Genomic DNA, 15,182 nt, shown 5'->3' with positions numbered 1-15,182 from the left:
GCCGACTACAAGAGAGAAAGGCAGTCTAGCGAGAACTCACTGCCTGTCCTTTGCTGGCATGGTTTCACCATCTTGACATTGCTATGCTACCAGTCAAATGTGGCTTTGATAATTTTATGAACTATCTGCCACCATACCAAATGCCAGGTATGGCTTATATTTCACATGTACTCTGCCATCCGGCGATAATTTATCCCAATTGTTATGGTTTTTGATCACAGATGCAGGCACATAAACTGTCAAAGTCTGGCACATGTGACCTCTGAACCTGCTCTGCACCACTTGACAGCAGGCGCTGCAGGTCAGGAAACTGATGAAGAAGGGAACAGGTGCTTGTTATGATTTTGGCAAGGAGTTTAATGAATGGGTTCTCTTTAGCAGACTACCCTTTATGAGATGGATTGCCCACATAATTTTGTTATTAATAAAACATGTAAAAAATACAGGGCTTCTATACCCTTGCCTGACGGCAATGCTTCACAACACCCTGTTATTGGAATGCAATTGTTCTGTGACTGTGTATATAATTATGATATATAATTATGATGGGTGGATTCAGGATAGTTGCATTTCTCATTCATGATGACATTGATCCCATCACAGACCATTGATTGAATGCCAGGCAGCTTTCAGAGAAACAGGAGGTTATTGCTGGTGGCAGACATTTACAGATAATGGGACTCATTATAGGTTTGCTGGTATCCTGGTGGAAAATCCACCAGGATAGCGCAAAACGTACCTACCATTTCTGCTGCCTGATATTCTTTTTTTTACCGGAATATTAAAGGTGGCAGAAAGGACAGTAAATTCCCATTCCATGGCGTCCCATAAGACTCCATGGGGAGATTTGCCGCTATTTTCGGCACCAGCAATACCGGTAACAAACATACCGGCTGTTTTATGCCAGTGGTGCCCTGAGTTTACCATACTTGTACTCTGCTGGTCCGTTAAAGTGCTGGTATATGTTAATACTGACACTTTATTCCCGGACCAGCAGGGTTATAATGAATCCCAAAGCTAGATATTTGGGAAGTGCTATTAAACTGGAATGCAGTGAGTATTGTTTTAGTAAGCAGTTGGAAGGACTGGGACCCAGTCAGAGAGTTATTTCTCATATTTGAGGCTGTGTGACACATTCAGTGATTTGGGAAGTGTTTAAACAAAATATAAAGTGCCATTACCAGAACCAGCTTCTGGCACAGTTGTACTTACCTGAATTAGCTGGGAGGGAGCACCAGAAATTCATGGGGTTTGTGAGTGAAACACCAGTCAGTTTTCATCTCTTGAAATGAGTTGAGGAGATGCATGACATCAGGTGACATATGAGAGCAGGAGCAGGAGGATCTGTGAATTGTTGAGGGTATCTTGTGTGAGAGGCACGTTAATCTGATTTTGCTGAGGGAGAAGCAGAGATTAGGGGAAGCAGCTTGTAAGACACCAACCAGTGTCCGTCACGTGAAGCAAGTCAATTGTTGGGATGCAGGTGCAACGCCCAACCACGCAAAGAGGTTTAGGCAGCGCAAATTGTATTAACAAAGAGAGTTGGTCACTTAGTGTCAGTATTTTGTCGATTGGATTGGCAGCTTTGCACACGTTATTTGTAAAACGTTGACACACTTTTAGAAAGCATCATATAGGGTTTTGGTTTTATTAGGGACGTGAAACAACTCTTGTCCAACTGGTAACAAGTAGTTGCATGTTCCAAGAGCAAGATAGGGTAGAGTTTCGTGCTGCAATAACATAATGGCTCTGCCATTTATTATTAGGCCTCGCAAGAAGCAGTAGCTAGAGAATTTTGGCATTCATTGGCAATTTGCTTTGTCCATTTAATTAGAATGTATGCATCCTTCCACCAGAGAGCAAGAAAAAAGGGAGATGCACAGAGCAGATAGCAAATTAATTGTGTCATGATGAGCAGGGTGCAGAGGCTATAAACAGAATGTTGGTGTTAGACGATTAGATTAGTTCTGCAGCTGTGAAGGACGAGTTTTATGAGAACAGCGGACGGTCATTATGAATTTGCTGGTATCTGGTAAAAGTGCTGGTAATACCATTTACCAGCAATTTTACCAGTCCAGCAAAGTATGGGCTTCATGGAACTACCCGCGCTGATAACACTTCACCTGAAATTACCGGTGCCGGTATCAGAGGCAATGGAAATGCCCTCAAAGCCTGAATCCTGTGCGGTAAGCACAATGGTATCACCAGCAAATTATGAGCATGGATTAGTGAGAAATACCAGAACACTGGCATGTTTATTTCAATGCTGGTAGCTCTGGGGCACTGGTACTACCGTCTCTGGCAAAGTGGTATCTGCACGCCCACAGACCTGTGATGTGCCAGGGATTCCAGTAGTCAGCCTGTCGGAACCAGTCCTACTGGCACGCTGGAATTACCAGCATTTTTCCAGAAAACATCTAATGAGGGCAAGGGTCTGGTATTGGGCACTGCCAAATGGTCAAGCTAGGTTTGGAGCAATAGGGCCCCTAGTGAAATTCATTTGAAAGATTGGTGTCTCCACTGTGTTGTTTATAAGCACCTGTTTACCAATAGAGATAGAGTAGGGGCCCTGATAGGGGCACAGCATGTTCTCAGATGGGAGTCGCAAGAGGTGATGACAAAGAGAACAGTTGCAAGGTCAAATGAGCCATGTGAGTGTCAAATTGTCTGGTCTCTTGAAGAAGCCATTGTATCACTGTATGGGTTTGACCTCATTGCTCACACTAGCTCCCTGGCTGGGTCCTCTCAAGGGTATGCACATCAAGAGTTGTCCAAAGTTGTCTTGACCAACAAGAAAAGTACATCATTGTTACAATTTACCTGAGTATAATTAACCAATCGTTATATTGTTTTTTGCTGACATCATAATTAGGTTGGGCTGTCTTTAGATATGCACAACCTCTGTGGAAAAGAACGATAGGGGATGTTTAGATTTGTGTATAGGTCTTAGCCAATGGGGAATGTGGGATTATTTTGTATCTGATATTTGTTGCTTGTGATAATGTGCGGTTTTCAGCTATAAAAGATGTAACTTAGAATAAGCATGCTGAGCCTTGTTTAAGTTTTCAGTTCTATGGGACCGGCTGACAAACCAGCCAAATGTGCATGTAATAAAACTTTGTTTCTCTTGCAAGCCGTTAATTCATTATTGACCCCTTCTGGAGTGATTTATATCAATCGGTTTTTGAGTCTGCCCTACAGAATATGGTGACGCTGACATGATTCCAGATCCTCCGCAGGGCTAGGGTTTTCCCTACTTCACATCCTGGATTGCGGTGCCCATCTGCAGTGACCAGTCCATGTGCATACTCTGAAGAGGTCCGCTGATGCTGTTTTACCAGAAGGCCTGCCAGATCCTTGCAGTAGGGTGCTGCCCCTAGCTGTGCAGGCAATTAGAGGGGGCCACCAGATTGGAGGAGCACAGAAGAACGCTTAGAATGCAAGTGTACTCTTGCGGGTAAAAGTGGAGAGGGGTGGAAGTTGTAGTGTGGTTGTGTATGAGTGTGGGGAAAAGCCACGTGGTGATATTATATATTTTTTGGAGTAGCAGGGAGGTGGATCTCCCCCATTGTGGGGGAAAGATGACTTCACAGTAGTGTAATAGCGGTAAAGGAAATTAATTGATATGATATAACTCCTCTTAGAAGAGCAAAGACAGCATTTTAATTGAGGTGAGGGTCCTGTAGAGAAAGGAAGTGGTATCCCCCAATCCTATATGAAGAGGGTGTGAGGAGGGTTTAATTCCCTCATTTCAAGAGTAGGAGACAGAGGAAGGGTTTCCACCATTATGTAAATAACAGTTTTGTAATGTTGAATGATTTTAAATATTGTTTTTATATATAGTAGTATTTTGGTGAAGGATAATGATTATTTAGTTGTGTTGATGCAAGTTGTGGTGTGGTGAGTGTGTGAGTATGATTGTTTTTAAGGGAAGTTTAGAATGTGGGAAGAAGGAAGGGTTTTGTTGTGGTATTTGGGATTTTGAACAAAGAAGCTGCTGGACTGATGATTGATATATTTAGAGCTCCAGATAAGATTGTACTTGAGAAGGTGTTTGAGTAGTCCATTGGAGCTCAGCGTGCACTGTTGCCGTCGTATAAGGAAACATATGTTAAGTGTCATCATGAGTGGGTTCAGGGGATGGAAGGTACAATGTTCAAAACTTGTTCTGAAGAGAGCACCGGGCAGTACAATTCTTGAGCATATTCAGACTTATTTAACATACAAATATATATAAAGAAAAAAAATCAAACAGTAGTCAGCAATTATTACAACTATGGAAGATGTTCGAAGATTTAGAGAATGCCCCTGATGACCGCAAACCCATCCTATTTTCATTCAGAACGAGTATTGTTAGCAGTATCTTTGCACTGTCTTAGCCCCATCTCAAACCCATCCTCTTCCATTCAGAACCAGTATTGCTAGAACCATCTTTGCGCTGACCCTTTTCTCATCTGAAGAAGTCGAGTTTCCTTAGTAGGCGGGTCACCCTGATCAAGTGACTGTAAGATCCCTGTGTGGTATTCGCTTTTTCTTAGTCATCCTCTAGTGTAAGCAACCCATTTATCATTTTTGAAAAGTGCATTTCTGTTTTCCATTCTCGCACCTATCTCGCAAAAAAAACAACCTTTACTAAAACCTCTATAATACCCTCAGTTTTTGTGATAGAAACAGGGAAATCGAGCAAGGAAAAGTTTGCCGGAATTTAAACAATCTGAACCTTTTACAAGTGTAAAATAGCTCTAATCTGCTTCCAACTTGGACTTTAATATTTCTAATGTTTTCTTTGGACTAAATCATTGCTTGTGCTTGTGTACAACTGTTCAAAGCGGCTTCCATAAGAATTTAGAATAATTTAAGTTTTTTTGACCACATTTTCAGGCCGATTCATGGAATTAATGTGCGCTGAAAATTCCTGCGCAAGAGTGCGAAACCGTGTAAATCGCAGTGCAAGTGCAAAAATCGCATTGCAAGTGTGAAAATCGCAGCAAAATGCGCGCACATCGATTCATGGAAGTCCGTATTCAAGTAAAATCTGGGATGTGCGCTGAAAATCTGCGTGCCGCACGCCGGCGCACAGGTCATCTAATGGCGTGCGCTACGGCCACAGCGAAAGCGCACATAGCGCGGCGCATATAACAAAAGAAGGCGTAACATGGGGAATGGGGAACAACGCGTGAAAATGTGGGCGTCACAGGGGAAGTACAGGAGACAAGTGTGCGGAACGCCCACACGCTCACCTACAACACATATTCATGGAATCGAATAGGACAAACCAGCTCACGGGCGAAGACGCGCACAGGCCTAAACACGTCCGCCACACGAAGACAGGCAGTAACGTCCATGCGCATGAAAAAAATGTGCGCTAGCAAAAAGCACTTATATACAGCTCAGATGATTGTCCCATACTGTGGCCCTCTAGGACAAATGACGTGCAAAGGGGTACGCGACAAACACGGACACACGCTGTGTCAAAAATAGCGTGTGCGTGTATTTCGGGGTATGCAGGAAGTTTCACACGAGATTGGCCTTGGGCGAGCGGGGTGCGTGTAAATCTGGGGTTCGCGGGAAGTTTCACACGCAATAGGCCCTGTGCGAGTGGGGTGCGTGTATTCCTGGGGTTCGCTTGAAGTTGCACACACGATTGGCCTGGGTACATGTAAATCTGGGGTTCGCAGGAAGTCTCACACGCGATAGGCCCTGTGCGAGTGAGGTGCGTGTATTCCTGGAGTTCGCGTGAAGTTTCACCCGCGATTGGCCTGGGTACGTGTAAATCTGAGGTTCGCGGGAAGTTTCACATGCGATTGGCCTTGGGCGAGCGGGGTACGTGTATTTCTGGGGTGCGCAGGAAGTTTCACATGCGATTTCAGCAGGGTACGTGTATTTCTGGGGTTCGCCGAAGTTTCACACGCGATTCCAGCAGGGTACGTGTATTTCTGGGGTTTGCGGGAAGTTTCACACGCGACAGGCCCTGTGCGATTGGGGTACGTGTATTTCTGGGGTGTGCAGGAAGTTTCACACGCGACAGGCCCTGTGCGAGTGGGGTACGTGTATATCTGGGGTGCAGGGGAGTCCTACACGTGAATTTGCAGTGTGGGTCCTCCCAGGTGTTCCCTCTATACCCTCCACGGCCCCTGCAGGCAGCCCACACCACAGGGGACTACTCTGCACCCCTGGTCATGTCCCGCAGGCAGCCCATCCACCATGGGCATGCCCCCCAGACAAGCCACATTTCAGCTTGCACTACTGATCACCAACGCATGACCCCCTCCACCCCCACCCCACAGCACTGAGGGGCACCTGCCAGCAGGCCCCCACTCATGTCCCTTGCACCCACACCCCCCAGCAGTCAGGGGCACATGCCAGTAGGCCCCCACTCATGTCCCACTCATGCCCCCTTGCACCCCCACCCCCCAGCAGTGCAGGGCACCTGAACGCAGGCCCCCACTCATGTCCCCCAGCACCCCCACCCCCCAGCACTGAGGAGCACGTGCCAGCAGGCCCCCACTCATGTCCCCTAGCACTCCCACCCCCCAGCAGTGCAGGGCACCTGCCAGCAGGTGGCCACTCATGTCCCACTCATGTCCCCTTGCACCCCCACCCCCAGCAGTGCAGGACACCTGCCAGCAGGCCCCCACTCATGTCCCACTCATGTCGCCTTGCACCCCCAGCAGTGCAGGGCACCTGCCAGCAGGCCCCCACTCATGTCCCACACATATCCCCTTGCACCCCCACCCCCAGCACTGCAGGGCACCTGCCAGCAGGCCCCCACTCATGTCCCCTTGCACCCCCAACCCCCAGCACTGAAGGGCACCTGCCAGCAGGCCCCCACTCATGTCCCCTTGCACCCCCACCCCCCAGCAGTCAGGAGCACCTGCCAGCAGGCCCCCACTCATGTCCCACTCATGTCCCTTTGCACCCCCACCCCCCAGCAGTCAGGGGCACCTGCCAGCAGGCCCCCACTCATGTCCCACTCATGTCCCCTTGAACCCCCACCCCCCAGCAGTCAGGGGCACCTGCCAGCAGGCCCCCACTCATGTCCCCTTGCACCCCCAACCCCCAGCACTGAGGGGCAGCTGCCAGCAGGCCCCAACTCATGTCCCCTTGCACCACCACCCCCCAGCAGTGAAATGGCGATCTCATGACACAAACCATAAGTCACCTATGTACATCAACACATATCCGCCACACAAAGGCAGGCGTTAGCGTCCCTGCGCATTAAAAAAATGTGCGCTAACAAAAAGCACGTATATAAAGCTCTGATGAATGTCCCATACTGTGGCCCTCTAGGACAAATGACGTGCAAAGGGGTACGCGACAAACACGGACACCCGCTGTGTCAAAAATAGCATTTATTTCGGGGGTGCACGGGAAGTTTCACACGCGATTGTGCCTGGGCGAGCGGGGTACGTGTACTTCAGGGGCTTGCGGGATGTTTTACACGCGATTGGGCCTGGGCGAGCGGGGTACGTGTATTACTGGGGTGGGAGGGGAAGTACAGGAGGCAAATGCGCAGAACGCCCACACGCATGCGCCAGAAAAGACGCGCTAATCCGGAAACAAGTACGCCAGCAGGAAGCAAGCATACGTGGAACCACGCAGCATAAAAGTGCGCACAAACAACAAGCAAGCTCAGACGCCAGGATGAACATACCGTTCCTAGCAGCAGTGGTCGTGGGATACCGCTGGAGGAGGAGGAGGATAGTCAGGCCCAGAATTTTCACACCCAGAACCAGCCTTTTAGGCATGCCTGATGACCAGGTGTATGGGAGGTACAGGTTTCCACCTCACATAATACTCAACCTGGTCAGTGAGTGGGAGTATGACCTCACATCACCCACCCTCTGCTCCCAAGCACTCAGCCCCCTGGAGAAGGTCCTCAATGTACTGCACTTTTTGGCCACCGGATCATTTCAGCAGACAAGTGCCATAGTGGGGGGGGGGTGTCACAGGCCACGCAGTCACGCTGCCTACACCAGGTCTTGGCCAACATGACTGCACACCCATCAGTCCGCAGGCACGTATACCTGCCCAGAACACCTGCAGAAAGGCAGGCTGCCGTGTTATGAAGAGGCTGGTGCAGACAGGTAAGTAATACAAAGGTTTTATTTAGATTATGATAAGAGAAGAAGACCCCCAACATTAAGAGGCTCCTCTCCTTCAGCTACTTCTCCAACTGACAACATTAGAACACAGAAGCAAGAAATGCTGTCATCAACATTCCATGGCATCATACAGGGATGCTGCACACAAGGGTGAAGTCTTATGAATAGCATTAAAGACTTCCTTCTCTTTATACTCTTCATAAATCACCACAACATGCCATCCAGGATTTCTACGGGGTGGCACAATTCCCCAAAGTCCTAGGTGCCATTGATTGCACTCATGTGGCTCTACATCCCCCCAGGGCATCAGAGCACATCTATAGAAACCGCAAGCACTGGCATTCCATCAACGTGCAGGTAGTATGTGATGCCAAGGGAATCATCACCTCAGAATATGCTAACTATCCAGGGTCCACCCATGACAGTTTCATTTACAGAATGTCAACCCTAAACCGGGAACTAGAAGCTGGGCGGCATGGCGATACATGGCTGCTTGGTGAGTATAAATGCCACAGCACATGCATGCATGCCAGATACTGAGTAATGTCACAACCCCACTAATGATACCCATCACCACCTCCCCAGGGGACAGTGCCTACCCTCTGAGCACCCACATGATGACACCAATTCGGAAACCCACCACGCCACCCAAGGTAAGATACAACACAGCCCATATTGCAACCCGGGGCATAGTGGAGCGCAGATTCGGAGTGCTCAAGTCACGCTTTCGCTCCCTTGAGCGTTCTGGCAGGCAGCTGTTATACGCTCCCCCAGTAGTGTGCAGGATCATAGTGGCAGCATGTGTCCTGCACAACATTGCAACATGCCGGGGCCTGCCGGTGGACATGGTGGTTCCCCCACATCCCCAACCACATGCACGCCCGCTGCGCATGGGAGGGGAAAGGGCACGGGGTGAGGCAGCACAAACACAGCTGGTGGCTAATTACTTCACTTAGAATCACACCCCTGTGGAGTGCACACAGCCCTGCCACATACCAGCTGACAATCAATGATGATGACATAAGGGACAGTCAACTGTCACAACCATACCAGCCTGAGATTGGTCACCTGGAAGTGTCACAATGTGTGCATCCCTACCTACAGAAACACCACCAATGCTGTGTCATCAAAAGACACATATGCTGCTAAATTCATTAACCCCTTGCAAAATACAACATGCGAACAGTGCCATGTCACCCAAATCCTCCCCAGCACCGCCACCCAACACACCATGGCATGTCATGCTGTGAGAGAGCAAACAAAGCAATCCCGAAAACCTGACACAAGTGTCACAAAGTACAGTGTCCCTAATGGAAACTGGCCACACACAATATGTTCCTAGTAATGTTGAACTAACAACACACATGACCAAATACTTACCAACAATACAATGCAGCTACACAAGCACAAACACAACTAAAACATGACAGTACTAAGTTAAAGTAGTCGTAGTCTTACAACCTGAATATGCCACCACATCGCCCCCTTCCAACTGTAGTCTTGCAGGCTTCAAAACTTGTCTGTGTACTGCATACAACATGAACTCCATCTCCAAACTAGACAGGCTTGGGAAGACATGAGGAATGAACCTGCAAATTTAGAGGGAGACATGGAAGCAGAAGCATACATAATTCCAACATGCAGTCTACAATACAACAACAATATACACAAGGAATGTCTACACAGTATTGACTACAGACTGCCCACACAGCTCATGGGAGCCCAACATCACTGTGTAGATCACTGTCACTTGGTCACACCCTTTGCAAGCCCATGGAAACAGGAATCAGGAGGGGTGTGTGTCTCACAAACCCAAGCATCGAACCCAAACTCAGGACAAGCCTGCATGTGCCCAGCCGGAATACAGTGGATGCCCACGGGAGCCACACAAGGCAACACACTGTCAACAAATAATCAAAAATCAAAAATCAAAAATCAAAAAATCAAAAATCAAAAATGGCCATGTAGAGGCCAGGGGGGCGCCACCCAGGAGGTCCGAGGACAGGGTGCGCACCAACAGCCGCCTGTGTGGATGTTGGGGAAAAAAAACACCTCCATGGGCTCATGGCCTGCACGGCCTGCCAATGTGGGAGAACTGCTGCTGTCGATCTCATCACCCTCTACTGCTGCCACAGGAGGTGGTGGTGCTATGGGAGGCAGCCCACGCAAAGCCCTGGTATGGTCCTACATGGCAGCAAGCATGCAGGTATGGAAGGTCTTGTTCTGGAGGATTATAGTGCGGAGATCCCCATGCAGCACCTGACGTGATGCCCGGATCTCCTCCCGAGTTGCCTGCATCACAGCTGAGAACGAACGTGTGAGCCGCTCCAGCTGCTGTTCTGTCCTCAAGTTAGTGGAAGTCTCAAGGTCAACAAGAGTCTTCCTGAGGTGATGGAGTTCTACCCTCAGGGCTTCCCTGTGGCCCTGGGACTCTATTGATATCGATCGGCGTAGAGTCTCCAGTGCCGCCCATCTGTCCCTGTTGTACGCCAACATGTCCTCCCTGTGTGATTGGCAAATGGAGTCTGTTGCCTGCTGCAGTTGCTCCATCTGCCTTTCAGGGGGGACAATGGAAGTGGCCACCCTCTCCATTGCTTGAGCCATCATCTCAACTGATGCTGCCTGTTGGGTTGCCATACCGTACATGGATAGTTCCCATGCGGTATTGCCTGGTGGCGTACGGCCACCACGTTATCGGGCACCACACCTGTTTGGGGAAAGGTGATCTGCACCTTGCTGTGCCGGCACTGCCTGAGGCTGCAGGACTGCATTCCCCCTCTGATCTGCTGGCCCAGGAACAGGATCAGATGTTGTGGAGTGTGACCCTGCACCCATAACCGCCAAAGTCTGACTAACCAACACTGACATCCCCATAGAGGGTTCTACCACTGGTGCAGGTGAGTTGGACAGAACAGAACCCCTTCCAGAAACACTTACCTGTGACGCCACATAGGTCTCATCATCCGAATCAGCACCTGAATAGAGGTCTGGGGAGGTGCAGCCAGAGACACCCCTTGACAGAATCATCTGCAGCAAGAGTGGGTTCTCACCCACCACCACACCACGTCCCCCACTGGTGGCCGGTTGTGCCTCAGGTTCCTCCTGGGTCTGTACCATCTCCTCAACCTCAACAGCATCAAGTGTGTCATCCCCTGCAAAAACATGAATGACAAAAAATGAAAACAGGCATTAGCACCATAGCACACAAATAGGCCTGAAAAGCTACAGAACCAGTACATGATTTACACATGTCCCACATGACTTTAACCCTCCCATGCATGCACTGTCACAGAGTTGGAAGGGGAGGCAAAAGTCAGACACTGATTACACCAAGATGGAAGAGCAACACATTTGCTGCATGCTGGGTAGCACTGCCATCACACATTGGCCTGTGAGTGGCATGTCCTATACACATAAATGACACGTGCCATCACACAGATGGCATGCACCATAGCCATGGTACATTCCACAAGTACATCCATATGTCAGTGAATGAGTACTGTCACCCATCCATGTGAGATGGACATGAAGAGATGAAAAAAAACACATAGTGTGAAAATATATGCCATGTGCCACACACTGCAACACATCCAGTGTACAAAAATACAGTGATTGCAGGGCCATGTACACATCAATGGTTGTGCACTTCAACATGACAGGAAACAACTAGCATGTTCCACATTCAAACAGGCCCAAAAACATCATGTGATCAGGACAATACTCATTCAGCCTGAATGGTCAAATCATTCAACTACCAAGGTGACACATGTGGGCCAATGTGGGGTTCTTCAATGACAGAAGCATGTCACATATGTCACAATAGGGCTGAGGAATGTGTTGCAAAAGTGGGAGAATTGAAACAATCAGCCTGAAAGAACACTGAAAAATACAAACAATGTTGCTGCATTATGCCACCTCAAGGGCAACTGCCGTAATGTTGCGCTAAATTACTACTGTGGGCAGAAGGGATAGTGTCACACCCAAATTCAAGGCTGCATAATGTTTTGGATGAAGCACATGGGTGACCCATACTACTCAGTCACACACACCCTCACCTGCCACTCAATCAGAACCCGTCACCCAAACAACATACACATGCATTACACACACACGCATGGGCACTCACCGGACAATGTTTCATAATCGGGTAGTTCTCCCACACCTCGGATCTGTTCCTCTGTGACAAAGGTCCCAGCAACAGACTCATGTTCAGTGAGTTCTTTGTCCTCTTGTGGAGACCCACCACCAGTCACCAGAGTAGCGGCATGATTTGAGGCCAGCTTGTTCTTTGCTCTGCGTTTCAGGTCATTCCACCGCTTGTAGCAATCATCAGCTGAGCGCCTCACAAATCCAAGGGCACTTATGTGGTCGGCGATGGTGTGCCAGTGTGCCTTATGTTGACCAGGTGTGGTCTTGGACCCTGCAGTCACCACCATTTCGTGGCTATGTGCCAAGACATAGCCCACAAGTGCATCAAGATCCGAATCATTGAAGCAAGGCTTCCTTGAGGTACCAGAGTGTGTAGCCGTGCCTGGGGTCTCAGCCTGTCGTGCAGGAGCACCCTTCTTCCTCTTTTTAGAAGGTGGAGCGGAGCCAGAGTGGCTAACGCCGCTCTGGTCAGTAGGGGAAGAATCACTGGTGGACTGGGTTGTTGGAGTGTGCAAATGCACATTGACCATAGGACTTGGTTCAGGCATTGTCTGAAGTGTGATGTTGGCAGAGGGAACATCAGTATGATGGACCAGGACTGACACTGTCCTGGCTGGGAGAGTCAGAGCTGGGGCGGATGGAGCTGCAGCTGCCCCTGCAGCCTCACCACCCTGCATACTTGGGGCAGCAGATGACATAGCTGCCCCAGATCCAAGTGGCTTGGTGACAACTTGCACCGCCACACGTGGCTTAGACTTGCTGACCTGGAAGTCAGCCAGGGAGTCATCCAGGCAGCCCAAAAACAAAAATAAACGTGCACGCAACCCCTCGGAGACCACGTGCGTGGAAAAATGAACCCGCACTACGCTGTGGCACCTAGAAACACAAAAATAAGCGTACACGTGATACACGCAGCCTACAATGACCTCTGAAGGGTTACGCGACACACGGGGCAAGTACAGTTGCTAAGTATGTGCAGAACTCACCGTCTGCCTGGGAAAAGAACGTGAAAAATACGTGCGTTGGCAACACCCCTGCCAAAAGAAGAATTGTACGCTGTCTGAGGAGACAGGACAAAAAGAGAAGTGAACACTGTTTGAGGAAACAGGCCCAAAAAAAGTAGAAAAATGAAAGCTGTCAGAGGTAACAGGGAGTACGAACTTGAAACGCTGTGAAGTAATCGCGTGTGAAACGACAAGAAGTACAGAATCCACCCACTCGCTCTCCACAAAAAGCACGTACAAGGAAATGGCGTCCTACACGTACCTTTTAAAACGGCCCACACGTACACGTCACTTACGCGTGTAGGCGCCCTTTCCTCCAATTACACGCGCTGACACTCGGACGTGCAGCTTTTCCACGTGTGCTCTGTCATCACGTGCTATGAGGGAAACAACCGCGCGCGTCACGTCACAGACGCGCTTACGCGCTAAGGGCCTTTGGTCCAATGAAATCGCATACGTGCGCTGACGTGCTTACGCGCTAAGGGCCTTTCCTCGAATTACACGCTGACATGCAAGATTTTCATGTGCCAAATCACTCCGTATCAAGCTGGCCACGCGTTCACACACAGAAGACCACGCTCCTGCCCAGAAGGCGAATTTCTGCCCCCCAGAGCCCCGAGCACGCTCCCACCAGCCATCTGCTGCTGCCTGATTGCCTGCTGCCCACGTGCCCTGCCATTTGCTGCCTGCACGTCAGCCAGGGGTGCTGTTGCTGTGACCACCCCTGCTGGAACCAAAGACTCCCGACTGGGATTCCATCACTCCACAGCCCAGCCCCAGGACCCAGTTGCCCACCCACTCCTGCCCCTGAGGTTGCCATGTCCAGCACTACACCATCTGGCGGCACTGGAAACCCCCACCCAGAGAGGCAGAGGGCCACCAGCTTCACTGCCGCCGAAGTTGGTGTCCTGGTAGAGCAAGTCCTGGGGCAGTATGATGCCCTCTTCGGAAGGTCGCGCGCCGACAAGGAAGGACGGACCAGGATCTGGATGGACATCGTGACTGCCATCAACACGGAGGGGGTGGCAGTCCGCGAATTCCATCATGTCAAGAAGCGCTGGGAGGACTTCAGGTCCAGGGCCCTCAACTAGGCCCGGCGCCTCTTGAAGGCAGCGGATGCTAAGGGGCGCCGGGGCCACCTGTCAGAAGACCAAATGAGGGTCCTGGAATGCGTATGCCCATTTCTCCACGTCCAGGTCCTTCAGAGGCACACCCGTCTGGAGTCGAAGGGTAAGTGTACATGCATACTGATTGGAAGCTGTGTGTGGTGGTGTGCCAGCAGTGTGCAGGTTGCACATGTGGTTTTGTAGGGCCATGTATGGATGTGTATGTACAGGGCCGTGAGGCTGACACATGCAAGTCCTTTCATGTGTGAGACACATGGATGGTGTATTTGTGGGTAAGCATGCAGGCCAAATGCAGATGGGTGAGCACACATGTTTGAATGACTGTGTATGTCAGTTGTCAAGGTTGTGGTGTCACACATGGATGTTGGTTCCAGCTGCATGTATCTGCACTATGTACATGTGCATGTATGTGTATCTGAAAAGTGTGCAACTGTCATGCAACATGGATGCATGTGAGACTGATATGTAGAAGACTGATTGCCAGATGTGACATGGATGCTGATCTCATCACTGCGACACTTGGTGGAGGTGCACACATGCATGTAAGTGTGGTGGCGTGTGTGCATGTCTAGAGCACTCCCTGTGTCTCATGTGATGTCTGGCTCACCTTTGCCTGCTCATGCTCTTGCATGTGTATGGATGGTGCTGGCTGTTGCGATATGGCTGTGGAATAGCTCATGTGTGTGATTTGAAATGACATGTGTGTTGGGGATTGTGATACCATGTCTGAGGTTTGACAATGACACTTGTGTGGAACTGTCATGTGTGTATGAGTCCATTGTACAGTGCCCTGATGC

Source organism: Ambystoma mexicanum, chromosome 7q (genome assembly GCF_040938575.1).
Source record: "Ambystoma mexicanum isolate Mex_15411 chromosome 7q, UKY_AmexF1_1, whole genome shotgun sequence".
NCBI lineage: Eukaryota > Metazoa > Chordata > Amphibia > Caudata > Ambystomatidae > Ambystoma > Ambystoma mexicanum.
This window is presented reverse-complemented; position numbering follows the sequence as displayed.